The following is a 26,907-nucleotide window of genomic DNA, read 5'->3' on the forward strand; positions in this document are numbered from 1 at the left end:
CTCCAGGGGTGCTCGGAAACGTCGGCTTCGTTGAGCTGCTGCAGCGGCGGGCTCCGGCCAAATTCCGGTGACCTCAGGCTTAATTGGAGAGGGGAAGGAGTCAGGGAGGTTCAGGGATGAGAGGAGAAGCAGGTGGAGTGAAGAAATCGTCCGGGGGGTGCCTTCTTTTATAGCGGGCGAGGAAAGGCAGCGCGGCATGGGTTGGTCGATCATGGCGACGACGGCACAGTGGCGGAGAGGAGGGGGCGGTGATGCTGCTCTCTTCCTTACGTCACGGGGATCACGACGCGCTTGAAGGCACTGAAAACGGTGGTCTGTAGCGAGCAGGAGCGTGACGCGCGCGTGTTGTACCGTGGCGGGCAGTCGTCGTCGTGGGCGTCGTCTGCAGCGCGTCTGCGGCCAATTGACGATGTCTGCGAGCTAGCTGATGTCGAGGTGAGGCTGCAGGTGAAAGGAGAGGTCGAGGGGAGCGCTGAGTCGACGGGGCGAGGTGATGTCCTGGCGTGCTCCGGGGCGTCACCATGCGCGTCCTGTCGCGCATGGGCGTTTCTGGGCGCGTCTGGGCACGCTGGTCCTGGTCAATGCCGACGTCCACTTGGTCAAGGGCAGGCAGGGTCAGCATCAGCAAGGTCTAGGCAAGCTCAGAGACATGGTGGAGTGGCTTGGATGGGAGAGGAGAGGGGGTGAGCATGTGGAGTGACAAGGTGGCCGGCATGGTGTTGTTCTTGTCAAGGTGGTCAAGGTGCAGCCGTGCAGGGCTGGCAAGGCTTGGCAGTGATGCAGAAGGGTACAGGGGTGCAGGGGGAGTGCAGGGTTGGACTTGGTCCAAGCCAAAAATCCAGCATGGGCTTCAATTTTACTTCTGCATGCAAGGTGTTTGAGAAAATGGCCGACAGAGAAAAGTTTTCAAATTTTGAAAATTCCTTTGGTGGATCTCATTCATATATTCATAGGGATGGAATGGTGGTGGTGGTGCTCATTTTGGTGAAGGTTTGCAAGAATTCAAAAAGTGGATCATCTTCTCTTTGTTTCAAAGTCATCACTTGTTAATTTATTTCTGGTCAACCTGGTCAACATTGGGTATGGTGGTCAACATGAAAGTTGTTCACCTTCATATGGTCTTGGATGACATGGTCATAGTTGACCAAGTTTGGTTGCAGAAAAGTCAAAGCCAGAGGGGTAAAGTGAGGAACATTTTATAAAATGGCCAAATGACCATTATCACATGTATGTTGATTTTGAGATTTGCTTTGATTTGATTTTGGTTTCTTTGATGCAATTGTGTTTGTTTATCATATATAAGAGTTTTACAAACAATAGATCAAGCAATGGTGGCCTTGGTTGAAGATTTGCAAAAGTGGCTAAATGTGTGTGAGTGAATTTTGGAGATTTTCTCCCTATTTGAAATCTCCCCATTTGAGTTGACTTTTGTTGACTCTAATGTGATTCTTATTAGTTGAGAAACATTTTCCAACCATTGAATCCATTTCAAAAGGTCTTGATCAAAGATTTGCAAAATTGGCCATAACACATAAGAGGTGATGTGTCATATTTCATTAAACTTGTAAAATTGCTCATCTTTCTTCACTTGGGCATGGGTTAGGGTCAATTTAGTATTATAATAGGTTGAGAGATGGTTTTCCCATCATTTGGTCAAGGTTTAAAGTCATAGGGCAAAAATTGGATATTATGGCTATGTGTCACATATGCCTCTATGCATATGTTGCATTTGATTTTTGATTTGAGTGTTCTTGGCCCATTTGATGTTGTTGAGTGTTGAAATGGTATATAGGAGTGATCCAACCATTCACCACAAGTCCTAGGGTCAATCTTCTCAAATTCACAAATTTGCTATTTTACTCTCATATGCCTCTATGGCATTTTTAGTTTCTTTTTATTTTCTTTGGAAACCACTTGGATTTGGTTTGATAGGTACTAGGTAAGGTGTATGAAGGTTTTCCAAACCTCTAAGCAAAGTAGAAAGGCTTAGGGTAAAGTTTTATGAATATAGCCATAGGCACATATGCCTGTTTCTTATTTAATTTCCTTTTATTTTATTTTAACTAGGGTGGTGAAAAGGAGGGGTGAGGTTTAGGGTTTAGTGGGGTTCACAAAGGTTCACCACCATTTAGCATAAATAATAAAGGTAGGGTTCAAGATTTACCTATTAGGGCTATATGACCCCATATGTCTTTTATTTTATTTTGGTTTCTCAAAGTAGATCCAAAAGATTTTTGGAGAAGATTAGGGTTTAAGATTTTTCTTATTTGATTTCTTTCTCTTTTATTTTATTGGGTTTGGTGATCTTCACTTGATCACTTTAGGGTTTTAGGGTTTAGCACAAAAAGCATAATAACACTCATCATGGCAAAACACAAGATTTAAACAAGATCTATATGTATCAAACTTATTTTAATAAAAGTTTTTGTTGGTTCCAAAATTTGGAACTAGGGAAATTCATTTTGTTTATTTTGAAATTTTTGGGTTGTTACAAACCCTTCCCCCTTAAACAAATCTCGTCCCGAGATTTTAAGAAAAGTTAGGTTCCTAAGAGAGATTGAGTATTTTCTTAACAGGAAGACATACTTGGCATGGCCTGAGGGGCTTCCTGGGCTTCATTGGCGGTCATGTGGTAGAAACGACCGTTGTTGTTGTTCTGGTTCCTTCTACCTGCGAAGCGGCGCTGTTGCTGAGCAGGTGCTGCGGTATTGGCGGCAATCCTGGCAAGCTTCTTGGGGCACTCATTGGAGAAGTGATCCACAACTCCACATTCATAGCAGTTGACGGTGGACTTGTCTTTGGGGTTGACGGGAATAGCATTGCTTCCAGTCCTCGGGGCAGTATTGGGGTTGTTGTTGTTTCCATTGTTGTTGCTGTTGTTGGGGTGGTTGTTGTTGTTGTGGCTGTTGTTGCCTCCGGGCTTCGGGGGTCCTCCGTTGTTGTTGGCGTAGTTGGGGCGATAATTCTGGGCAGGGGGCTTGTTGTATCTTGGGGTGAATCCTCCAGAGGAGTTATTGTGATACTTCTGATTATGGTGGGGTCCATTCTGGTTCATCATCCTTCTCTTGCGGTTCTCGTTGGCTTGATGCAGCTTCCCTTCCATTTGGATGGCTGAGTCTACTAGGGCTTCGAGGTCAGCGAACGGAATGTTCACTAACACCGTTTGCATCTCGTCATGCAGTCCGTTCAGAAATCTTTCCTTTCGCTTCTCATTGGTGTCGGTCTCATCCGGGGCGTACCTCGACAGAGTGAGAAACCTGTCGCGGTATTCCACCACGGACATCCTTCCTTGTTTGAGTTACCGGAACTCGTCTCTCATTTTCTTGATCAGTCCTTGGGGCACATGGTATTTGCTAAACTTAGTCTTGAAGTCTTCCCAGGTCATCATTTGTCCGGCATTCATTGCGCGGGCGCTTGTCCACCAGGCTCGTGCAGGTCCTGACAGATAGTGGGTGGCGAATAGTACTTTCTCGGCGTCTTCAACTTGTGCAACTTCCAGGTTGTTCTCCATTGTCTGGAGCCAGTCATCAGCATCAAGGGGCTCTTCAGTCTTGTTGAACATTGGAGGGTTGGTGTGCTGAAAGTTCTTCAGCTTCGATCCAGGGTGATCGTGGTTTCCGTGGCCTTGATTGTTCTGAGCTATCTGTTGCAGTGCGGTAATGTTGGCTTGGCGCTCAGCTCTTTCGACTTCTCGGTCTGCCATCATCGTCTGCAGCAGTTGCATCATGGCATCCTGGGTGGCGTTGCGGGTTGGTGGGGCCATCTGAACATCGGAGTAGATGATAAGATAAGAGGGAAATTTCTATGGTTTGTTTTGTTAAATTTTTAAAAGTTCACAAATTGAAATTTTTGAGTAGTGTTGCGGGGGTATAAACCAACAACACTTTTTCATTCATACCACGCATCACATATTACAAATCTAACACACCGTTGGTTTGAAGAACCATTCATCGCTCTACGATACAAGGGGGATCCTGATACAACTCACACCTACTTAAGTGCTGGGGTGATACTACTCTTCCGGGTGGAGTCTTCTTCTTCACAGGTGAGGTGCTTGGCGAGAGGCGAGGGCGTTGTCCAAATCTCTGCGGGTTTTGTACTGCCTGAAGTCCTGAGGTGCTTCATAGGGGTTCATCTTTGGTTGTGGTGGGGGCATGGTCATCGGTCTTCCCATGGAGTCATGTCTTGGGTAGTAGATGAAGCGAGTGTTCTTGATCTTGTCCTCATTTTGTCCACACAGACGGGAAATTGCTTCTTGCATAGCTTTGTCTAGTCCTTCCTTCCAAGTGTTTCCCGTTACAGAAAACCATATGGTTTCCCATACTGGGGCATCAAGCTTCCTTCGTAGATCAGTAGAAACGTCCCACCGAGGTGGTTCTCCTAACTGAGCTTTGAGGGGTATTTCGAAGAACTCGGGATACGGGTGTCCTAGGTAGTCCATTAGTTGCTTCAACTCCTTTTCGAACCTTTGGTCTCCTCCGGGACCAAGCTTATAGGACTCCCATTGGTACGTCATCTGTGAACAAAGAGGAGGAGTAAATTAGAGAAGTAGTCAGGTGTGCAAAATTTTATGTAGGCTTGCAAAGAAAGTAGAGTATGAATTTCTCATTTTGAAAAAGATTTCAAGGATAAGAGTGAGAATAAGTTTTTCACAATTATTCACTTCTTTGGTTTTTGAAGCTAAGTTTTGCAGACGTCCATTCTAACTAGGGTCTCCTAAGGTCAAACAATGGCTCTGATACCAACTTGTCAACACCCGGATTTTTAAGTCCAGATGCCTGTTATGCCATACATCGCAATCCCAGGCATATTGTTGTTGCGAGACATAACAGTTGAATATCATAAGTCATCATTCATTACATATCATAGTCGTCTTACAAATAGATCACATAATCCAATATTACAATAATAGTTGAACCATTGTTTCAACACACATCACAAATTCATAGCGGAAGCGTAGATCGAAAGGGACTCTATAGTCCACAGGCCAACGCTTGACGTCAGGAGTGATCCTAGTTGTCGTAGACGTCCTGCTGTCCTTCTTCCGGGTTCTGGTACTCCTCTTCATAGTCTGGCCATTTGAATAGCCAGGGACAAAGCCATGAGTACTTTAAAGTACTCGCAAACTAGTACTAAGGTAAGTATTATCAACTATGGAAGGGGATGCTAAGCTCTAGTTTCATTTGCATAAAGCCAGTTTTATTTCATAAAAACTTTAATAATCAAAGCCTCTTCATTTGCTTAACTAACTCAAGTGGGAACATTAGTGTCATTCCCACAACTCAGTTGTGATTCAAAGTCAAAGTCACCTTTCAATTCAAAATCACAAGTCACCATTCATATTTTTCAGAAAAGTTCTGATGACGGAACAGTATGGCCTTTCCAACTGTCCATAACCGAGGACGCGGCTATTCGAATAGGTTTAACTCTGCAGAGGTTGTACACTTGTGCCACAACAATTGCAATAGTTCGTCAGAGATGGCAGCCCTGATTTATCGTACGCAGTACGCGAACTACCAATCCTAACCTTTCATTTACATATTCTAGTATAGGCACCTCTCCCCATGAGCTTGGCCTCCCAGTGAAGACAAACGGTCAGCCTGGGAACTGCACAGGGCTTGGGCCGGACATTCACCTCATTTCACGTCATTTCACATCATTCCTTTTGTTGTAGAGGCAGCCTCCAGCATAACCCCGATGACGCTTGTTCAGAGGGAACCCATACTAAAATACATAAGTTTCCAGCTAAGCCTTACCCAGATTCAGGTATTGTGGGGGTACTTGTAAAATTGGAAAGGTATCGCATCCGAACCCAACCATCAGTTTTGGTAAAATTCACCAAGTCATTCACCAGTCATATTCACCTTCAAAATCTCTCAATAGAATGACTCATCATTCCAAGGTTTTCAAAGTCATTTCATTTCACAAGTTCCCATCTAGAGTAGTCAATTTTATTTGTTAGCACTAGCAACTAGTCATGAGGGGTGCTAACTTAGCTTATAGCTTTCTAGGCTAAGTTTGATACTCTTGTACTAATCCAATACTAACCAAGTGAAAATCCTAAATCAAAAAGTACTTTGATAAAACAAAAGTAAATAAAGCTTGTAAGGTAAAACTGGGAAATAGGATCATAAGCATAAAGTAAATGGGGTAATGCCTTGCTCATGGTGAGCTTTGCACTTTGCAAGAGTGTTATCTTGCAAGAATATTAACTTGCAAAGGTGTTAGCTTGCCATAATATAGCTTGCCTTGGTGGTTGAGGTGATCAAAGTTCTCTTCTTCTTCCTGAAAGTAGACTTCCTCCTCCTCTTGATACTCCTCGGTACTAGCGTCTAAAATACGAATACGAGGATACAATCACCAAACAGTTCATTGGCTATTCCAAACATCACATATATTCACACAAACTATTCTATTCACACAATTAATACAATTTGGTGCATTGTTGGTCTTGCTTTGAGGAAGAATAATTTCCTCTCATTTTATATGTAAATGATAGTTTCCATGTAGTTCTTGAGGAATAATTTCCTCTCATTGAATCTTCTTAAGATTTAATTTCTCAAACCATCCTACATGATGTCATGTTGACCTAAGTCAACCATTCATCATCATCATTTGAGAAAATGATTTAAATGAGGTAGGGATACCTCATACCATTTAATAATGCCTATTATGATTTAAAATCTCCAAGTATTTCATGTGATAGTATTTGACCAGGGGTTCAAACTTCATATGAAAGTACTTGGGACCAGATTTAAATGAAGTGAAACACCTCATATAATTTACACAAGTAAACTAGGATCACTCATTACTATTAAGTGGGTAAATGTGTTGTTTTTCTTATTTAGGAAAAATAATTTCCTCTCATACTAATTAAGGTGTTACTTTTAATTACTTAGAGAAATAATTTCCTCTCATTATCTTATTAATATTTAAATTTCTCTCATGAACAAAGTGTGACCTAGGTTGACCAAAGTCAACCTCTTCATACTTATCATTTGAGAAAATGATTTAAATGAGGTGAACACCTCATACCTTTTAATCCTAACATGGTAAAGATTTAATATCATCAACAATTCATGTGAGACCTAAATGACCAGAGTCTCTACCCCCTTTTGAATTGTTCACGACAATATTTAAATGAGAGAAACACTCCCATAAGATTTAATAACTTGTTGGAACAATTTAAATGCTACTATGGCAAACATTTAATATTCTTAAGTGAACAAAAAATGAGACCAAGCAACCAGGGTCATCACACTACTTCATACAACTTGAGAAGAGGATTTAAATGAGGTGCTACACCTCATAGATTTAAAATCTTAATTTTGGAAATAATTTAAATGGGCTAGTAATGGCTACATAGCCATTATTTGATTCTAACCCATGATCATATACAGTACCCATATCATATTTTTACATAATCAAATATAGTATTTGAAAAGTGAATTATGAGAGTTTGAAACACCTCAAAATTCAAAAGGGTTGATTTTTAATAAATGTTTGATGTTTGAAAAGTTACTGCTTTGTTATTTTTACTAATCAAATTCTACAACATATTTTGATTTGAATCCAGTGTGGTTGGATGGGGCCTTTCATGAGCTTTCTAAATATATAAAATTTGTAAAAATTGGCTCAGTAGATTTGTCTCTATTAAATTTTGAAACTAGCATCAGATTGCAATTTCAATGAAAAAGAATTAAACAAGTTTGAATTCAAACGGGGGCGGGAAACTTAAACGGGCCGGCCCAGCTACGCGGGCGATGCTCGCGGGCCGCCTGACAGTGGGGTCCACTGTCAGTGCGTTTTAAAACGCCGAAGCGGTACGTGAATGGGGGCCGTGGGATTTAAGGAGATCGGACGGCCAGGGTTTGTCCTCATCGTCGACGAGCTCCCGCGAGGGCTAACCCTATCGGCGGCCAGGAGGGTGGCGAGGGGCGGCTTACCGACGTCCAGCGAGGTCGGCGAGGCGGGCAAACGAGCTGGTCGACGAAGGCGAGTCGAAGGAGGGTTGCGGCGGCTCCAGGGGTGCTCGGAAATGTCGGCTTCGTTGAGCTGCTGCAGCGGCGGGCTCCGGCCAAATTCCGGTGACCTCGGGCTTAATTGGAGAGGGGAAGGAGTCAGGGAGGTTCAGGGATGAGAGGAGAAGCAGGTGGAGTGAAGAAAACATCCGGGGGGTGCCTTCTTTTATAGCGGGCGAGGAAAGGCAGCGCGGCATGGGTTGGTCGATCATGGCGACGACGGCACAGTGGCGGAGAGGAGGGGGCGGTGATGCTGCTCTCTTCCTTATGTCACGGGGATCACGACGCGCTTGAAGGCACTGAAAACGGTGGTCTGTAGCGAGCAGGAGCGTGACGCGCGCGTGTTGTACCGTGGCGGGCAGTCGTCGTCGTGGGCATCGTCTGCAGCGCGTCTGCGGCCAATTGACGATGTCTGCGAGCTAGCTGATGTCGAGGTGAGGCTGCAGGTGAAAGGAGAGGTCGAGGGGAGCGCTGAGTCGACGGGGCGAGGTGATGTCCTGGCGTGCTCCGGGGCGTCACCATGCGCGTCCTGTCGCGCATGGGCGTTTCTGGGCGCGTCTGGGCACGCTGGTCCTGGTCAATGCCGACGTCCACTTGGTCAAGGGCAGGCAGGGTCAGCATCAGCAAGGTCTAGGCAAGCTCAGAGACATGGTGGAGTGGCTTGGATGGGAGAGGAGAGGGGGTGAGCATGTGGAGTGACAAGGTGGCCGGCATGGTGTTGTTCTTGTCAAGGTGGTTAAGGTGCAGGGCTGGCAAGCCTTGGCAGTGATGCAGAAGGGTACAGGGGTGCAGGGGGAGTGCAGGGTTGGACTTGGTCCAAGCCAAAAATCCAGCATGGGCTTCAATTTTACTTCTGCATGCAAGGTGTTTGAGAAAATGGCCGACAGAGAAAAGTTTTCAAATTTTGAAAATTCCTTTGGTGGATCTCATTCATATATTCATAGGGATGGAATGGTGGTGGTGGTGCTCATTTTGGTGAAGGTTTGCAAGAATTCAAAAAGTGGATCATCTTCTCTTTGTTTCAAAGTCATCACTTGTCACTTTATTTCTGGTCAACCTGGTCAACATTGGGTATGGTGGTCAACATGAAAGTTGTTCACCTTCATATGGTCTTGGATGACATGGTCTTAGTTGACCAATTTTGGTTGCAGAAAAGTCAAAGCCAGAGGGGTAAAGTGAGGAACATTTTATAAAATGGCCAAATGACCATTATCACATGTATGTTGATTTTGAGATTTGCTTTGATTTGATTTTGGTTTCTTTGATGCAATTGTGTTTGTTTATCATATATAAGAGTTTTACAAACAATAGATCAAGCAATGGTGGCCTTGGTTGAAGATTTGCAAAAGTGGCTAAATGTGTGTGAGTGAATTTTGGAGATTTTCTCCCTATTTGAAATCTCCCCATTTGAGTTGACTTTTGTTGACTCTAATGTGATTCTTATTAGTTGAGAAACATTTTCCAACCATTGAATCCATTTCAAAAGGTCTTGATCAAAGATTTGCAAAATTGGCCATAACACATAAGAGGTGATGTGTCATATTTCATTAAACTTGTAAAATTGCTCATCTTTCTTCACTTGGGCATGGGTTAGGGTCAATTTAGTATTATAATAGGTTGAGAGATGGTTTTCCCATCATTTGGTCAAGGTTTAAAGTCATAGGGCAAAAATTGGATATTATGGCTATGTGTCACATATGCCTCTATGCATATGTTGCATTTGATTTTTGATTTGAGTGTTCTTGGCCCATTTGATGTTGTTGAGTGTTTAAATGGTATATAGGAGTGATCCAACCATTCACCACAAGTCCTAGGGTCAATCTTCTCAAATTCACAAATTTGCTATTTTACTCTCATATGCCTCTATGGCATTTTTAGTTTCTTTTTATTTTCTTTGGAAACCACTTGGATTTGGTTTGATAGGTACTAGGTAAGGTGTATGAAGGTTTTCCAAACCTCTAAGCAAAGTAGAAAGGCTTAGGGTAAAGTTTTATGAATATAGCCATAGGCACATATGCCTGTTTCTTATTTAATTTCCTTTTATTTTATTTTAACTAGGGTGGTGAAAAGGAGGGGTGAGGTTTAGGGTTTAGTGGGGTTCACAAAGGTTAACCACCATTTAGCATAAATAATAAAGGTAGGGTTCAAGATTTACCTATTAGGGCTATATGACCCCATATGTCTTTTATTTTATTTTGGTTTCTCAAAGTAGATCCAAAAGATTTTTGGAGAAGATTAGGGTTTAAGATTTTTCTTATTTGATTTCTTTCTCTTTTATTTTATTGGGTTTGGTGATCTTCACTTGATCACTTTAGGGTTTTAGGGTTTAGCACAAAAAGCATAATAACACTCATCATGGCAAAACACAAGATTTAAACAAGATCTATATGTATCAAACTTATTTTAATAAAAGTTTTTGTTGGTTCCAAAATTTGGAACTAGGGAAATTCATTTTGTTTATTTTGAAATTTTTGGGTTGTTACACTCTTGGTGAAGCAACAAAGCTTCTTGATAATATGATGATTAATTACTCTGAATGGCACACGGAAAGAGCTCCACAAGGTAAGAAGGTAAATTCTATCGAAGAAACCTCTTCCTTGAGTGATAAGATTGATGCTATTATGTCTATGCTTGTGAATGATAGGACTAATTTTGATCCTAATAATGTTCCGTTAGCTTCATTAGTTGCTCAAGAAGAACATGTTGATGTAAACTACATTAAAAATAATAATTTCAACAACAATGCTTACCGGAACAATTCTAGTAACAACTATAGGCCATATCCTTATAATAATGGCAACGGCTATGGTAATTCTTATGGGAATTCTTACAACAATAATAGGAACACACCCCCTGGACTTGAAGCTATGCTTAAAGAATTTATTAGTACACAAACTGCTTTTAACAAATCTGTTGAAGAAAAGCTTGGGAAAATTGATATACTTGCTTCTAAAGTCGATAGTCTTGCTGCTGATGTTGATCTTTTGAAATCGAAAGTTATGCCTCATGAAAATCATAATCATAATAATAAGATTGTTACTACAGCAAATGCCATCCAAGTTAGAATTAATGAGAATATAAGATTGATGGCCGAATTGCGTGCTAGGTGGGAAAGAGAAGAAAATGAAAAAGAAGATAATATAGCTAAAGTTTGGACTATTACCACCACTAGTAATGCTAATGCTACACATGTTGCTGCACCTCCTACTAATAATGGTAAAAGAATTGGTGTTGGCAATGTTTCCACTTCTAATGCAAAGCGCGAAAAACTGCCTGAAACTGCTAAAACTGCGGAAACTGCCTGTGATAAAACTGCTGAAATTTTTTCCAACATTGGGGATAATGATCCCATTGCTTTAGATTATAATGGTTTGGATTTTGATGATTGCCACATCTCTGAAGTTATAAAGTTCTTACAAAAACTTGCTAAGAGTCCTAATACTAGTGCTATAAATTTGGCTTTCACGAAACATATTACAAATGCTCTCATAAAAGCTAGAGAAGAGAAACTAGAACGAGAAACTTATATTCCTAGGAAGCTAGAGGATGGTTGGGAGCCCATCATTAAGATGAAGGTCAATGACTTTGATTGTAATGCTTTATGTGATCTTGGTGCAAGTATTTCTGTTATGCCTAAGAAAATCTATAATATGCTTGACTTGCCACCATTGAAAAATTGTTATTTGGATGTTAATCTTGCTGATAACTCTACAAAGAAACCTTTGGGGAGAGTTGATAATGTTCGCATTACCGTTAACAATAACCTTGTCCCCGTTGATTTTGTTGTCTTGGATATTGAATGCAATGCATCTTGTCCCATTATATTGGGAAGACCTTTTCTTCGAACTGTTGGTGCTATCATTGATATGAAGGAAGGTAATATTAAATATCAATTTCCTCTCAAGAAAGGTATGGAACACTTCCCTAGAAAGAGAATGAAGTTACCTTTTGATTCTATTATTAGAACAAATTATGATGTTGATGCTTCGTCTCTTGATAATACTTGATACACACTTTCTGCGCCTAGCTGAAAGGCGTTAAAGAAAAGCGCTTAAGGAAACTGCCCCTCGTCATCCGAGCATAGTGTTAGAGCTAATAGCAAACATCTGAATTAATGCCTTATTCCATCATTAATTTTAGGTATCAGACATTCTGTTGCCGCATCCTTCTCTTCCAAACTCCCTTTGTCTTGGTCCCCGTACTGTCGAGAGTCCTGCCCATCTGATTTCTTGTGAGGCCAATAGGATCCCCTTCGTGAACCAGAATTTAGATCTAACTTCTTGGGCCGACTGCTTACGAGCCTGGCCTAACCCTCCTGAAGATTGGGTTTCCTGGTACAGTAGAGTATCCAAAACTTGCCAATCCAAATGGGAAACCACAGGAATAGCCGATGCTCTGTCCTTATCATTGTCTCCCCTTGAGAAGCATGAAAACCTTCTAAAAACCATCGGCTACTTCTGGTCTGATGCTCTGAACTGATTCATGTTTGGCCACGGCCCCATGACACCAACTCTGCTAGATGTGGCAATGATCACTGGCCTAGACATTACATCCCCCAGCCCTTCTGCTTTTATGCTGCCAAGGGTCCCTTTCAAGCTCTCTTCCAAAACAGAGTGCACAAACTAGGGTGCTTATCTTCAATGCCACATGAAAAACAAAGGCCCTGTAACAGAGAAAGAACACACGGCCTTCCTAAACTTCTGGTTGGAACACTTCATATTCTGTGGCCCTTCACTTGCTCTGACCAAGAATTATCTTCCCTTGGCCTATGAACTTGCCAGAGGCACCCAGCTTGGCATTGGCAAACTGTTCCTTGGAGAGGTCTATCGATATCTCCAACTAATGTCTGTCAGATTATTTTCCCAACAAACAGTCAAAATAGGAGGTCCCTGGTGGTTTATTCAGCTATGGGCCCAGCTGTATTTCCAGAACCATATCCCACACTTCCCAATTTTGGCCACTTGCACCTTTCCAGATGCTAACGGGAAGCAGATCCGATGCACTAGCTATGGCCAAGCCTTGTATAGCCTTCCAGGTAGTAAACTGATCCCCAAGGAAGCATCAAAGTGGTTCAGCATTTTCTTCCAAGGCCTGGACAATCCTCTCTTCTTCCCTTACACTGAATCTGAAAATTTCGAAAATCCAGTCTCCTTCAGGCTAAACAGCTTTGCCGATGACCCCAGCACCCGGCACTTGTATTCCATCATGATCCGTCCCTGCTTCCTTCCAGTTGGCATGAGCACATCAAACAGAATAATCAAACCTGGTTATGAGTCCTATCAGTCGGTCGTAGCAGCCCGACAGTTTGGTCCTGGGCAGGTATCTCCCCACTTCTTCCTCCACCACTTAATAGAGAGCAGAGTTGACTTGCCCGATGTCCTCACCGGTCAGAGGTGTTACTCTTTCTTTGATGCTCTAGCCATCCCAGTCCCTAACAACCTCTCTTTCACCTCGTCAACCGATGGTTTTGAGACCTGGTGGTCAATGTGGAGAACTCATGCCTTCAGGAGAGCTCTGGGACTGATACGTCTCCGACGTATCGATAATTTCTTATGTTCCATGCCACATTATTGATGTTATCTACATGTTTTATGCACACTTTATGTCATATTCGTGCATTTTCTGGAACTAACCTATTAACAAGATGCCGAAGTGCCGATTCTTTGTTTCTGCTGTTTTTGGTTTCAGAAATCCTAGTAAGGAAATATTCTCGGAATTGGACGAAATCAAAGCCCAGGGGCCTATTTTCTCACGAAGCTTCCAGAAGTCCGAAGGAGAGACGAAGAGGGGCCACGGAGGGGCCACACCCTAGGGCGGCGCGGCCCCCCCCCCCCCTTGGCCGCGCGGCCCTGTGGTGTGGGGCCCCCGTGCCGCCTCTTGACCTGCCCTTTCGCCTATAAAAAGTCTCCGTGACGAAAACCCCAGTACCGAGAACCACGATACGGAAAACCTTCCAGAGACGCCGCCGCCGCCGATCCCATCTCGGGGGATCCAGGAGATAGCCTCCGGCACCCTGCCGGAGAGGGGAATCATCTCCCGGAGGACTCTACGCCGCCATGGTCGCCTCCGGTGTGATGTGTGAGTAGTCTACCCCTGGACTATGGGTCCATAGCAGTAGCTAGATGGTTGTCTTCTCCCCATTGTGCTATCATTGTCGGATCTTGTGAGCTGCCTAACATGATCAAGATCATCTATCTGTAATTCTATATGTTGCGTTTGTTGGGATCCGATGAATGGAGAATACTTGTTATGTTGATTATCAAAGTTATATCTATGTGTTGTTTATGATCTTGCATGCTCTCCGTTACTAGTAGATGCTCTGGCCAAGTAGATGCTTGTAACTCCAAGAGGGAGTACTTATGCTCGATAGTGGGTTCATGCTCGCATTGACACAGGACGATGTGAGAAAGTTCTAAGATTGTGTTGTCTTGTTGCCACTAGGGATAAAACATTGATGCTATGTCTAAGGATGTAGTTGTTGATTACATTACGCACCATACTTAATGCAATTGTCTGTTGCTTTGCAACTTAATCTTGGAGGGGTTCGGATGATAACTTTGAAGGTGGACTTTTTAGGCATAGATGCAGTTGGATGGCGGTCTATGTACTTTGTCGTAATGCCCAATTAAATCTCACTATACTCATCATGATATGTATGTGCATGGTCATGCTCTCTTTATTTGTCAATTGCCCAACTGTAATTTGTTCACCCAACATGCTGTTCGTCTTATGGGAGAGACACCTCTAGTGAACTGTGGACCCTGGTCCAATTCTCTTTCTTGAAATACAATCTCTTGCAATCTTGTTCTCTTGTTTTACGCAAACAATCATCTTCCACACAATACGGTTAACTCTTTGTTACAGTAAGCCGGTGAGATTGACAACCTCACTGTTTCGTTGGGGCAAAGTATCTTGGTTGTGTTGTGCAGGTTCCACGTTGGCGCCGGAATCACGGTGTTGCGCCGCACTACATCTCGCCGCCATCAACCTTCAACGTGCTTCTTGACTCCTACTGGTCCGATTAAACCTTGGTTTCTTACTGAGGAAACTTGCCGCTGAGCGCATCACACCTTCCACTTGGGGTTCCCAACGGAAGTGCCAACCACACGCATCAAGCAAATTTCTGGCGCCGTTGCCGGGGAGATCAAGACACGCTGCAAGGGGAGTCTCCACTTCGCAATCTCTTTACTTTGTTTTTGTCTTGCTTAGTTTTATTTACTACTTTGTTTGCTGCACTAAATCAAAATACAAAAAAATTAGTTGCTAGTTTTACTTTATTTGTTATCTTGTTTACTATATCAAAAACACAAAAAAATTAGTTTACTTGCATTTACTTTATCTAGTTTGTTTTATTTACTGTTGCTAAAATGGCCAACGCTGAAAATACTAAGTTGTGTGACTTCACAACCACAAATAAAAATGATTTCTTATGCACACATATTGATCCACCAGATACAACAGCAGAATAATTTGAAATTAAACCTGCTTTCTTGAATCTTGTTATGCGAGAGCAATTTTAAGTGTTAGTTCTGATGATGCTGCTGCCCATCTTAATAATTTTGTTGAACTATGTGAAATGCAAAAATACAAAGATGTAGATGGTGATATTATTAAACTAAAATTGTTCCCTTTCTCATTAAGAGGAAGAGCTAAAGATTGGTTGCTATCTCTGCCTAAGAATAGTATTGATTCATGGACTAAATGCAAGGATGCTTTTATTGGTAGATATTATCCCCTGCTAAAATTATATCTTTGAGGAGTAGCATAATGAATTTTAAACAATTAGATGCTGAACATGTTGCTCAAGCTTGGGAAAGAATGAAATCTCTGGTTAAAAATTGCCCAACCCATGGGTGACTACTTGGATGATCATCCAAACCTTCTATGCAGGACTAAATTTTTCTTCACGGAATTTATTGGATTCAGCTGCTGGAGGTACCTTTATGTCCATCACTCTTGGTGAAGCAACAAAGCTTCTTGATAATATGATGATCAACTACTCTGAATGGCACACGGAAAGAGCTCCACAAGGTAAGAAGGTAAATTCTGTCGAAGAAACCTCTTCCTTGAGTGATAAGATTGATGCTATTATGTCTATGCTTGTGAATGATAGGACTAATATTGATCCTAATAATGTTCCATTAGCTTCATTGGTTGCACAAGAAGAACATGTTGATGTAAACTTCATTAAAAATAATAATTTCAACAACAATGCTTACAGGAACAATTCTAGTAACAACTATAGGCCATATCCTTAGAATAATGGCAACGGCTATGGTAATTCTTATGGGAATTCTTACAACAATAGTAGGAGTTCACCCTGGACTTGAAGCCATGCTTAAAGAATTTATTAGTACACAAACTGCTTTTAACAAATCTGTTGAAGAAAAGCTTGGGAAAATTGATATACTTGCTTCTAAAGTCGATAGTCTTGCTGCTGATGTTGATCTTTTGAAATCAAAAGTTTTGCCTAATGAGAATCATCATAATAAAATTACTACTACAGCAAATGCCATTCAAGTTAGAATTAATGAGAATATAAGATTAATGGCTGAGCTGCGTGCTAGGTGGGATAGAGAAGAAAATGAAAAACTAGCTAAAGAGAAGAATGTAGCTAAAGTTTGGACTATTACCACCACTAGTAATGCTAATGCTACACATGTTGCTGCACCTCCTACTCATACTAATAAAAGAATTGGTGTTAGCAATGTTTCCACTTCGAATGCAAAGCGCGAAAAAGCTGCTGAAAGCTGCTAAAGCTGAAACTGCACTTTGTGATAAAATTTGCTGAAATTTTTTCCAACATTGGGGATGATGATCCCATTGCTTTAGATTATAATGGTTTGAATTTTGATGATTGCCACATCTCTGAAGTTATAAAGTTCTTGCAAAAACTTGCTAAAAGTCCTAATGCTAGTGCTATAAATTTGGCTTTCACGCATCATATTACAAATGCTCTCATAAAAGCTAGAGAAGAGAAACTAGAGCGTGAAGCCTCTATTCCTAAAAAGTTAGAGGATGGTTGGGAGCCCATCATTAAGATGAAGATTAAAGATTTTGATTGTAATGCTTTATGTGATCTTGGTGCAAGTATCTCTGTTATGCCTAAGAAAATTTATAATATGCTTTACTTGCCACATTGAAAAATTGTTATTTGGATGTTAATCTTGCTGGTCATTCTACAAAGAAACCTTTGGGTAAAGTTGATAATGTTCGCATTACCATTAACAATAACCTGGTTCCCGTTGATTTTGTTGTCTTGGATATTGAATGCAATGCATCTTGTCCCATTATATTGGGAAGACCTTTTCTTCGAACTGTTGGTGCTATCATTGATATGAAGGAAGGTAATATAAAATATCAATTTCCTCTCAAGAAAGGTATGGAACACTTCCCTAGAAAGAGAATGAAGGTACCTTTTGATTCTATTATGAGAACAAATTATGATGTTGACACTTCATCTCTTGATAATACTTGATACACACTTTCTGCGCCTAGCTGAAAGGCGTTAAAGAAAAGCGCTTATGGGAGACAACCCATGTTTTTACCTACAGTACTTTGTTTTTATTTTGTGTCTTGGAAGTTGTTTACTACTGTAGCAACCTCTCCTTATCTTAGTTTTGTGTTTTGTTGTGCCAAGTTAAGCCGTTGATAGAAAAGTAAGTACTAGATTTGGATTACTGCACAGTTCCAGATTTCTTTGCTGTCACGAATCTGGGTCCACCTCCCTGTAGGTAACTCAGAAAATTAAGCCAATTTACGTGCATGATCCTCAGATATGTACGCAACTTTCATTCAATTTGAGCATTTTCATTTGAGCAAGTCTGGTGCCATTTTAAAATTCGTCAATACGAACTGTTCTGTTTTGACAGATTCTGCCTTTTATTTCGCATTGCCTCTTTCGCTATGTTGGATGAATTTCTTTGATCCACTAATGTCCAGTAGCATTATGCAATGTCCAGAAGTGTTAAGAATGATTGTGTCACCTCTGAATATGTCAATTTATATTGTGCACTAACCCTCTAATGAGTTGTTTCGAGTTTGGTGTGGAGGAAGTTTTCAAGGATCAAGAGAGGAGTATGATGCAACATGATCAAGGAGAGTGAAAGCTCTAAGCTTGGGGATGCACCCGGTGGTTCACCCCTGCATATATCAAGAAGACTCAAGCGTCTAAGCTTGGGGATGCCCAAGGCATCCCCTTCTTCATCGACAACATTATCAGGTTCCTCCCCTGAAACTATATTTTTATTCCATCACATCTTATGTGCTTTTTCTTGGAGCGTCGGTTTGTTTTTGTTTTTATTTTGTTTGAATAAAATGGATCCTAGCATTCACTTTATGGGAGAGAGACATGCTCCGTTGTAGCATATGGACAAGTATGTCCTTGGTTTCTACTCATAGTATTCATGGCGAAGTTTCTCCTTCGTTAAATTGTTATATGGTTGGAATTGGAAAATGATACATGTAGTAATTGCTATAAATGTCTTGGGTAATGTGATACTTGGCAATTGTTGTGCTCATGATTAAGCTCTTGCATCATATGCTTTGCACCCATTAATGAAGAAATACATAGAGCATGCTAAATTTTGGTTTGCATATTTGGTTTCTCTAAGGTCTAGATAATTTCTAGTATTGAGTTTGAACAACAAGGAAGACGGTGTAGAGTCTTATAATGTTTTCAATATGTCTTTTATGTGAGTTTTGCTGCACCGGTTCATCCTTGTGTTTGTTTCAAATAAGCCTTGCTAGCCTAAACCTTGTATCGAGAGGGAATACTTCTCATGCATCCAAAATACTTGAGCCAACCACTATGCCATTTGTGTCCACCATACCTACCTACTACATGGTATTTTCCGCCATTCCAAAGTAAATTGCTTGAGTGCTATCTTTAAAACTCCATCATTCACCTTTGCAATATATAGCTCATGGGACAAATAGCTTAAAAACTATTGTGGTATTGAATATGTAATTATGCACTTTATCTCTTATTAAGTTGCTTGTTGTGCGATAACCATGTTTACTGGGGACGCCATCAACTATTCATTGGTTGAATTTCATGTGAGTTGCTATGCATGTTCGTCTTGTCTGAAGTAAGGGCGATCTACACTGAGTTGAATGGTTTGAGCATGCATATTGTGAGAGAAGAACATTGGGCCGCTAACTAAAGCCATGATCCATGGTGGAAGTTTCAGTTTTGGACAACAATCCTCAAATCTCAAATGAGAAAATTATTAATTGTTGTTGAATGCTTAAAGCATTAAAAGAGGAGTCCATTATCTGTTGTCTATGTTGTCCCGGTATGGATGTCTAAGTTGAGAATAATCAAAAGCGAGAAATCCAAATGCGAGCTTTCTCCTTAGACCTTTGTACAGGCGGCATAGAGGTACCCCTTTGTGATACTTGGTTAAAGCATATGTATTGCGGTGATAATCCAGGTAGTCCAAGCTAATTAGGACAAGGTGCGGGCACTATTGGTACACTATGCATGAGGCTTGCAACTTATAAGATATAATTTACATGATGCATATGCTTTATTACTACCGTTGACAAAATTGTTTCATGTTTTCAAAATCAAAGCTCTAGCACAAATATAGCAATCGATGCTTTTCCTCTATGGAGGACCATTCTTTTACTTTCAATGTTGAGTCAGTTCACCTATTTCTCTCCACCTCAAGAAGCAAACACTTGTGTGAACTATGCATTGATTCCTACATACTTGCTTATTGCACTTATTGTATTACTCTATGTTGACAATATCCATGAGATATACATGTTACAAGTTGAAAGCAACCGCTGAAACTTAATCTTCTTTTGTGTTGCTTCAATATCTCTACTTTGAATTATTGCTTTATGAGTTAACTCTTATGCAAGACTTATTGATGCTTGTCTTGAAGTGCTATTCATGAAAAGTCTTTGCTTTATGATTCACTTGTTTACTCATGTCATATACATTGTTTTGATCGCTGCATTCACTACATATGCTTTACAAATAGTATGATCAAGATTATGATGGCATGTCACTCGAGAAATTATACGTGTTATCGTTTTACCTGCTCGGGACGAGCAGAACTAAGCAGGGGATGCTGATACGTCTCCGACGTATCGATAATTTCTTATGTTCCATGCCACATTATTGATGTTATCTACATGTTTTATGCACACTTTATGTCATATTCGTGCATTTTCCGGAACTAACCTATTAACAAGATGCCGAAGTGCCGATTCTTTGTTTTCTGCTGTTTTTGGTTTCAGAAATCCTAGTAAGGAAATATTCTCGGAATTGGACGAAATCAAAGCCCAGGGGCCTATTTTCTCACGAAGCTTCCAGAAGTCCGAAGGAGAGACGAAGAGGGGCCACGGAGGGGCCACACCCTAGGGCGGCGCGGCCCCCCTTGGCCGCGCGGCCCTGTGGTGTGGGGCCCCGTGCCGCCTCTTGACCTGCCCTTTCGCCTATAAAAGTCTCCGTGACGAAAACCCCGGTGCCGAGAACCACGATACGGAAAACCTTCCAGAGACGCCGCCGCCGCCAATCCCATCTCGGGGGATTCAGGAGATCGCCTCCGGCACCCTGCCGGAGAGGGGAATCATCTCCCGGAGGACTCTACACCGCCATGGTCGCCTCCGGTGTGATGTGTGAGTAGTCTACCCCTGGACTATGGGTCCATAGCAGTAGCTAGATGGTTGTCTTCTCCCCATTGTGCTATCATTGCCGGATCTTGTGAGCTGCCTAACATGATCAAGATCATCTATCTGTAATTCTATATGTTGCGTTTGTTGGGATCCGATGAATAGAGAATACTTGTTATGTTGATTATCAAAGTTATATCTATGTGTTGTTTATGATCTTGCATGCTCTCCGTTACTAGTAGATGCTCTGGCCAAGTAGATGCTTGTAACTCCAAGAGGGAGTACTTATGCTCGATAGTGGGTTCATGCCTGCATTGACACAGGACGATGACAGAAAGTTCTAAGGTTGTGTTGTGCTGTTGCCACTAGGGATAAAACATTGATGCTATGTCTAAGGATGTAGTTGTTGATTACATTACGCACCATACTTAATGCAATTGTCTGTTGCTTTGCAACTTAATACTGGAGGGGGTTTGGATGATAACCTGAAGGTGGACTTTTTAGGCATAGATGCAGTTGGATGGCGGTCTATGTACTTTGTCGTAATGCCCAATTAAATCTCACTATACTCATCATGATATGTATGTGCATGGTCATGCTCTCTTTATTTGTCAATTGCCCAACTGTAATTTGTTCACCCAACATGCTGTTCGTCTTATGGGAGAGACACCTCTAGTGAACTGTGGACCCCGGTCCAATTCTCTTTACTGAAATACAATCTACTGCAATACTGTTCTACTGTTTTCTGCAAACAATCATCTTCCACACAATACGGTTAACTCTTTGTTACAACAAGCCGGTGAGATTGACAACCTCACTGTTTCGTTGGGGCAAAGTATCTTGGTTGTGTTGTGCAGGTTCCACGTTGGTGCCGGAATCACTGGTGTTGCGCCGCACTACATCTCGCCGCCATCAACCTTCAACGTGCTTCTTGACTCCTACTGGTCCGATTAAACCTTGGTTTCTTACTGAGGGAAACTTGCCGCTGTGCGCATCACACCTTCCTCTTGGGGTTCCCAACGGACGTGCCAACCACACGCATCAGGGACCGTTGTTGAAACAACTCGATGCTGAATATGACATCCCTGCAGAACAGGTACTACCACTCGCAAATTTCCTTTGAAGTGGCTTACATGATTTTTATAACCTTCCTCTGTCTACTTGCAGCAACAAGATGGTCCAGAACCTACACATGAGGACGGCTCCCCATTTGAATTCCTCCCACCGGCTCCTGTGGTCCTCTTCTGCAAAAACTCGCCGCCCTTGAAGAAGGTCGTGATGCAGAGCCAGCCAATCTCACCAAAATCGGCTTCCAAGAGCAAAGCATCTTCCGGGCCAGCTGCCCCCCGAGCCCCAACCAAGGCGAGAACGGCGGTGAGGAAAGTAGCCGCCAGGAAAACTTTGAAGCGCCAGAGCCCTTCCCCAGATCAAGAGAGCTTGCATGTACGTTGATCCATGCCTTGACTGATTTCATCTATCCTCATAGGCTTCTGCAAACATGCTTGTACTTGCTAACTCTCCTTTTATAGGCCTCCACCGAAGACAACTCCAGCGAGGAAACGCAATCCAGTCGAGGGGATTCGAGCTCGGGCAACTCTGGGAAAATCACCACGCAGAGCCAGCCAGATTTGCCACCATCGGCTTCCAGGAAAAGGCCAGTTCCTGAACCTGTTGTCCCCCAAGCTCCAATCAAAGCGGGGCAGGGCAGTCAACGCACAAAGAGACGATGTACCAAGAGGACTCGAAAGGAACTGCAAGCCCCTTCATCAAACCAAGAGGCTTCAAATGTAACTACCCTCCATACTCTCCCCGGCTCATCTTTCATGCTAACCCATTGCTGCTTGCATCGGCTAACCACTTCCTTTGCAGACCGATGACACTTCTAGTGGTGGAGTCGAGGAAGTACTGATGCCCTCCGCAAACCTGGATCCAGTAATCCCTAAAGGCGCCGTTGACAAGGTCGCCAATTTGGCCAAGCCCCTAGCAGAAACACAAGAGACGATTACCTCATCATCGGCTGTCCCCTTGGTCTTAGGAGAGGTATACTCCTCTCATTTGGCTTGCCCTTCCCTTTTGCTGCATACTGACGCTGCTCTTGTTTGTCAGGGTTGTGACCTCTCGGGCTTGCTAACGTTCGACCCTGAATCCATCGAACCAGCTCCTTCTATGGCATGCGATGAACCACGACCCAGCGCTGTCCTGCGTCAATTCCCGCGTCTCAAAGCCCTGCTTTCCTCTTCGATCGAGACATTGGTCGAAGACCCCGAGGAAGTGAAGATCGTACTTGAAGAAATCCAGCACCACCTCCCGGTAACGTTGCAGGTGAAACTTTGGCCAGTTGTGACTCTGTCTGCCTACAGGTCAATGGTGAAGTTAGCTCGTCAGAGAATCGATCTACGCCACGCCCAACTTCCGCTGAAAGCCGATATTGCAGACAAATGTCAGCGGCTCAATGAGAAAAAGGCGGCCTTAGATGCCAAAACTGACACCTCTGTCAGTACCGCCGAACTTGAGACCTTGCGAAAGGAATTGGAGGATCTTGAAGAGAAGGTCCAGGCAACCAAACAGCTTATTCATGATAAGGAAGCTCTTATTGCCCGCTCCCAAGAGGAAGCAGAAGGCCTCAAAGCTCAACTGAAAACTGATCTGGCAGAAATACGTGCCCTGAACAAACAGCTAGTGACGGGCAAGGACGAAGATGATGAGGCCGAGATCGCCGAGGTGGATCGTGTCCGTGCTGACGCCCTCCGTGCCTTCGAGGCATTCCTTCAGTAGAGCCTATCTATGTAACAGTTTGTACCTCTAGAGTCGATGGCTGCACATCGGCTTTTAGTCTATAGTCGATGTCTGTGCATCGGCTGTACTTCGTGTCCTGTTGCTTTGCATATTTATTTTTTTACTAGCCGATTTCATGCATCGGCCTCCATGTTTTACTGTCCATCATCCCACATACTTGGGAAATATTTCTTGAGATGCTGACCATTGACAGCCACTGGGAATTTCACACCGTTCAGCTCCTCGAGCATGTATGCGTTACCCTTTAAAACTTGGTCGACTCTGTATGGCCCGTGCCAATTTGGAGACCATTTACCATACACTGCATCCTTAGTCCCCAATGGCAATACAGCTTCCCATACCAGATCACCAACGTGGAACTCCTTTGGTCTCACCTTCTTATTATATGCGCGAGCTACCTTGGCTTTGTTCTCTTTAATTTTCTCAAGCGACCAAAGTCTGAGTTCCGTTAGATCCTCAATGCTATCACTCATCAGGGCTGCATATTCTTCAGTTGTTAAATCATTCTGAAACGTAATACGTCTCGACCCAGCCGTAATTTCCCAGGGCAGTACGGCTTCTTGTCCATAGACCAGATGGTATGGCGAGGTTTTTATCGCTCCATGACATGACATGCGATAAGCCCACAAAGCCTATGACAATACCTCGTGCCAACGTCTAGGGTGCTCGTCGACTTTCCTCTTAATCAGCTTGATGAGGCTCTGGTTGGACGCTTCAGCTTGCCCATTTGCTTGAGCATAGTATGGAGACGATCGGATCAACTTAATTCCCATGTCCTCGCAGAACTTTCTAAACTCGCGAGAAATGAAGACCGAACCTCCATCGGTCGTGATAGTCTGGGGAATCCGAATCTATGAATGACATGTTCTTTCACGAAATTGATAACATCTTCCGATTTCACTGACTTCATAGGGACGGCCTCCACCCATTTAGTGAAATAATCTGTAATGGCCAAAATCCACACATGGCCTTTGCTCGATGGAGGATTGATTTTGCCGATCATATCCATGCCCCAACCTCGAAATGGCCAAGGCTTGATGATGGGGTTCATTGCTGATGCGGGTACCGTCTGAATTTTCCCAAACCTCTGACATGCTTGACACCCTTTATAGTACTTAAAACAATCCTCAAGCATGGTGAGCCAATAAAACCCTGATCGCCTGATCAACCATTTCATCTTATGAGCCGATTGGTGAGTTCCACAGGCGCCTTCGTGTACCTCGTGTAAGAGCCGATTTGACTCGGCTGGTCCTAGACATTTGAGAAGTAACCCTTCCAAAGTCCTGTAGAACATGTCATCTCCTATAAGGACATATTTCATGGCCTTGTACCTTATCCGTTTAGGTGCCCCCCGAGCCGGATCTTTCAAGTAATTGAAGATATCGGCTCTCCAGTCATCCGGTTCCAGGAATTGTACCTGAACATCGGCTCCACCTGCTACGTCCTTGTAGCCTGACGCCATCTGTGCGAGATCGTTGGCCTCGGTATTTTGCGACCTCCAGATCCAGTTGAAGTTTATGTACCTAAATTGTGCCATCAACTCACGGCATTGCATCCATAATGGGAAGAGCGACTCGCTCTCGCATTTGTATTCTTCCGTGAGTTGGGAAATCACCAATTTTGAGTCTCCAAAAAGTTCCACTGCTTCTGCCCCAGCTTCCAAAAGCAACTCCATTCCCTTGCGTATTGCCTCATACTCAGCGACATTGTTGGTGCAAGGGGTAGGTAGCCTGATGGAGAAGGAATATGTTGCCCCCCGGGGCGACATGAGTAGAATGTCGATGCCGCAACCATCATCACAAGCCGATCCATCGAAAAACATGGCCCATGCACGCACAGACAGTGCTGCTGTATCAGTGTTTATTCGTTCAACAATAAGATCGGCCAATGCTTGTCCCTTGACTGCTTTCGCAGGCTGATACCGGAGATCAAATTCCGATAATGCAAACATCCACTTACCGAGTCGGCCTTTCAATACAAGAGCCGACAGCATATGTTTGATGACATCTGATTTGCATATGATGACAATTTCCGGCGACAAGATGTGTGAAGCTTGGTGCAGGTAAAAAATAGGCAGAGGCACAACTTCTCGATCTCAGGGTACCTAGTTTCTGCATCCAACATCCTTCTGCTGAGGTAGAAAGCAACTCTCTCCAGACCATCATAAAGTTGCACCACCACTGAGGCGATGGAAGTGTCAGCTACTGACAAGTAAATATAGAATGGTTTGTCTTGCTGGGGCGGAACCAACACAGGTGGCTTCGTTAGATACTCTTTAATCTCGTCAAACGCTCGTTGTTGCTCTGCCCCTCAGCTAAACTCCTCATCAGATTTAATTTTTACCAATCCCATGAACGGCTCGATTCGCCCTGACAGATTGGAGATGAATCTTCTGACGAAGTTGATTTTGCCGATGAGAGACTGGAGTTCCTTCTTCGTGGTAGCTGGCTTCATTGTTCGCACTGCCTCCTGACTTTTCAGGCCGATCTCAATTCCGCGTTCATGAACCAAGAAACCCAAGAATTGACCGGCCGTTACACCAAAAGCACACTTCTTCGGATTCAATCTTAGCCCGAATTTTCTAGTTTGGTCCAGGATGCGTCGCAAATCCTCCAAGTGTCCTTCTAGTGAAACAGACTTGACTACCACGTCATCAATGTAAATCTCTACCAACTTGCCGATCAGATCATGAAACATGTAATTCATGGCCCTTTGGTATGTTGCGCCGGCATTTTTCAGTCCAAATGTCATGACTACATATTCAAACAAACCAACCGAACCTGGCACTCTGAATGCAGTCTTGTGTATATCTTCTGGAGCCATAAAAATTTGGTTGTAGCCGGTATTGCCATCCATGAAACTTAAAACCTTATGACCAGCAGTTGCATTGATCAATGTCTCTGCTACCGGCATGGGATATTCATCCTTTGGAGTGGCTCTATTGAGATCACGAAAATCTATGGCGACGCCATCGGCCATCCTTTTTCTGTACAGGTACGATACTAGAAATCCACTCAGCATACCTGCATGGCCTGATGAACCCGGCGTTCAACAATTTCTCCATCTCTTTCTTGACTTCTTCTAAAATTTCGGCCTTCATCTGTCGTGCTCGCTGCTGCAACGGCCGAAATCCTTTCTTGAGAGGGAGCCGATGCTCAATGATGCTCCTGTCTAACCCGGGCATCTCTGTGTAATCCCAGGCAAAACAATCCGGGTATTCTTTCAACAAAGCTATCATCAGGCCCCGCAGATGCGGATCTAACTTTTTGCTGATAAATGTTGGTCGTGGCTTATCCCGAGGACCAATGTCAATCTCTTCTAGCTCATCAGCCGATGTAAATCCATATCCTAGCTTTCCGTCGCCTGCTAGATCGATGCTGAACACAGGCAAACCGTATGGTGAGGATAATTTGGGCCGATTGCTGGAATCGGCCCCCTTTTCGATTGCATTGCTCAATGAAGG

Source organism: Lolium perenne, chromosome 7 (assembly GCF_019359855.2).
Source record: "Lolium perenne isolate Kyuss_39 chromosome 7, Kyuss_2.0, whole genome shotgun sequence".
Lineage (NCBI taxonomy): Eukaryota > Viridiplantae > Streptophyta > Magnoliopsida > Poales > Poaceae > Lolium > Lolium perenne.